The sequence below is a fragment of the Bison bison genome, unplaced genomic scaffold (assembly GCF_000754665.1).
Source record: "Bison bison bison isolate TAMUID 2011002044 unplaced genomic scaffold, Bison_UMD1.0 scf7180017864037, whole genome shotgun sequence".
NCBI classification, from domain to species: domain Eukaryota; kingdom Metazoa; phylum Chordata; class Mammalia; order Artiodactyla; family Bovidae; genus Bison; species Bison bison.
Window position 1 is genome coordinate 7,086,316 of NW_011494609.1, and position 3,393 is coordinate 7,089,708.

General features: G+C 39.8%; 1 pseudogene; it reads left to right on the forward strand.

The window, feature by feature from the left end:
• The first annotated feature begins 728 nt into the window (after window positions 1-728).
• LOC104984929 lies at window positions 729-1,524 on the forward strand (annotated as a pseudogene).
• Window positions 1,525-3,393: the final 1,869 nt, after the last annotated feature.

Sequence of the window (3,393 nt, forward strand, 5' to 3'; positions counted from 1 at the left end):
CCTTCTGGAAGGTCCCCAGCAGTTCCTGTCCCCCTGAGTGTGCAGGGAACAAAGCAGAAAGGTCACCTGCTCCAGGGTCAGACGGGAGTCCCCCACGGATTGCGTGTGAAGGTGAAAGAAGGAAAAGCCCCAAAATGCCCTTCAGTGGAGACCGGTGAGTATCAAGGCCACCCCTCTGTGGACGGCCAGACCAGGGGAAGGAGGGGTGAGTCCAGGCCCACACCGTGCTTACCATCTGCTGCAAATAGCAGTGCGGTATGTGCGGGGTGACTCAGTTATTGTGAAGCAAACAAGAGAAGGAAAAAGAAAGGCTCCTCTGGGAGGAGCCTTAGCAGGTGTGAGCTCTGGGCAGGGGGCGGGGGAACAGTGAGAGGGACTCTGGGACTTAATCCATACACTTAAGTATGGTTTGTCTACACAGGTTTGTTTTTACATGAAAAGTAGAAAATAGAATGTCATGGGAAATATCCACAATACCAATCAAAGTATTAGATAATTGGGAATAAAGATAGTAAGAACTGTGTTGTACCCACATTTCATTTATTTGTATTATTTATTTGCTGGTATCTTTTGTATTAAGGTGTAATTGGCATATATAATATTTTTAAAAGAAGAAAGAAACAGGAAGGTGCACCATGTTCCTGGATTTAATTTCCTAATTGCATTTTAAAAGGCAATTCTTCGGGTGGCTCGGATGGGACAGTCGCCAGGGATGGCGGAACGTAAGGATGGAGCGGGTGTCCGGACTGCTCTCTTGGACGCTGAGCAGATTCCTGTGGCTCTAGGGCCTCTCTGAGCGGGGAGCTGCCCGGCAGCCCCGGATCATGGAAGAGAAAGCGCTAGAAGTTTATGATTTGATTCGAACCATCCGGGACCCAGAGAAGCCCAATACTTTAGAAGAACTGGAAGTGGTAACGGAAAGTCGTGTGGAGGTTCAGGAGATAAATGAAGACGACTATTTGGTTATTATAAGGTTCACGCCAACAGTACCTCATTGCTCTTTGGCGACTCTTATTGTTGGAAATCTACATTTCTGAAGGAACCCACTCAACAGAGGAAGATATCAACAAGCAGATAAATGACAAAGAGCGAGTGGCGGCTGCCATGGAGAACCCCAACTTACGGGAAATCGTGGAACAGTGTGTCCTGGAACCTGACTGACAGCTGTTTTAGAGCCACTGATGTATAATCATTTGATATATTTGTTTAAAGTCTTTGTAAAATGTAAAAGATTAATACATAGGTGATTTGTACCTCAAAGCATTTTTTTAAACGATGATTTCCAAGCAAGATTTAATTATCAGGTAGTACCTAGTTTGTTCAATGTCTAACATTCTCAGGATTTGTAACCCTTAAATGATCAGACAAAAATATTTTCTAGTTATTGTGTGTAAGATGAGTTGCTATTTTTCTGATGCCCATTCTGATGCTTCTCATGTCAAAATATTTACTGTGCCCAAATGTATTCAATTTAAACCATTACTCTGTAAAATAAATAAAACAAAGATGATTCTTGTACACACATTAAAAAAAAAAAAAAAAGGCAATTCTTCATATCTACAAAACAGCAGCCGACTCACAGACACTGAGAGGAGACTTGTGGTTGCCAAGGAGGAGGCGGGGTGGGAGAGGGAGGGATCGGAAGGCTGGGGTGAGCAGATGCAAACGGTCCCATATAGACTGGAGAAACAACCGGGACCTACTGTATAGCACAGGCAACTGTATTCAATATCCTAGGATAAGCCATAATGAAAAAGAAAATGAAAAAGAACGTATATAGATAAAGAATATGTACAAAGGATACATATATGGAAAAAGAAATGTATAACGGAATCACTTTGCTCTACAGCAGAAATTAACACAACATTTTAAATCAACTATACTTCAATAAAAAATTGCTTTGAAAAGTGGCCCTTAATCTCGAAAACAAATACAATTCCAATCAAATTACTAAAGGGAGTTTAGAACTTGAGTCTCCTGTTCTTTTGGCACATGAGTGAACCAGAGACAAGACATTTTTGAAGGGGATCAAGCTGCCTAGACAAAACATTAAGAAGCTGCAGAGAGGAGGACAAGGAGGGCTGGTGCTGAGATGCAGATGGCTGGAGTGATGGCAAAGCCTGGAGTGAGACCCAAACACACCTGCGAATTATGGGTGATAACTGCATCGCCTGGAACACATAGTGGGAGGGGCAGATGGACCCCTCGATGAATCTGTCAGACCAGCTAATCAGTGCAAAACTCCTACCAAACACCAAAAATATCCTGAAATAAAATGCTAAAATAGAGATGAATGTTAATATTATCTAATAACGTAATAAAGATGAATGCTAACATCACTTTGGAGTGGAGAAGACCTTTTTAAGTATGATAGGAAAAATGAAAACCATTACAGAAAAGACAAAGATATTTGTGTGTTAAAATATTTTTAAAAATTTAAATCCAATATTGAAGAATCCTTGCATCCCTGGGATAAAGCCCACTTGGTCATGGTGTATGATCTTTTTAATGTGTTGTTGGATTCTGATTGCTAGAATTTTGTTAAGGATTTTTGCATCTATGTTCATCAGTGATATTGGCCTGTAGTTTTCTTTTTTTGTGGGATCTTTGTCAGGTTTTGGTATTAGGGTGATGGTGGCCTCATAGAATGAGTTTGGAAGTTTACCTTCCTCTGCAATTTTCTGGAAGAGTTTGAGCAGGACAGGTGTTAGCTCTTCTCTAAATTTTTGGTAGAATTCAGCTGTGAAGCCGTCTGGACCTGGGCTTTTGTTTGCTGGAAGATTTTTGATTACAGTTTCAATTTCCGTGCTTGTGATGGTTCTGTTAAGATTTTCTATTTCTTCCTGGTCCAGTTTTGGAAAGTTGTACTTTTCTAAGAATTTGTCCATTTCTTCCATGTTGTCCATTTTATTGGCATATAATTGTTGATAGTAGTCTCTTATGATCTTTTTTATTTCTGTGCTGTCTGTTGTGATTTCTCCATTTTCATTTCTAATTTTATTGATTTGATTTTTCTCCCTTTGTTTCTTGATGAGTCTGGCTAATGGTTTGTCAATTTTATTTATCCTTTCAAAGAACCAGCTTTTGGCTTTGTTGATTTTTGCTATGGTCTCTTTTGTTTCTTTTGCATTTATTTCTGCCCTAATTTTTAAGATTTCTTTCCTTCTACTAACCCTGGGGTTCTTCATTTCTTCCTTTTCTAGTTGCTTTAGGTGTAGAGTTAGGTTATTTTATTTGACTTTTTTCTTGTTTCTTGAGGTGTGACAAACAACTAATCTCAGAAATATACGAGCAACTCCTACAGCTCAACTCCAGAAAAATAAATGACCCAATCAAAAAATGGGCCAAAGAACTAAATAGGCATTTCTCCAAAGAAGACATACAGATGGCTAA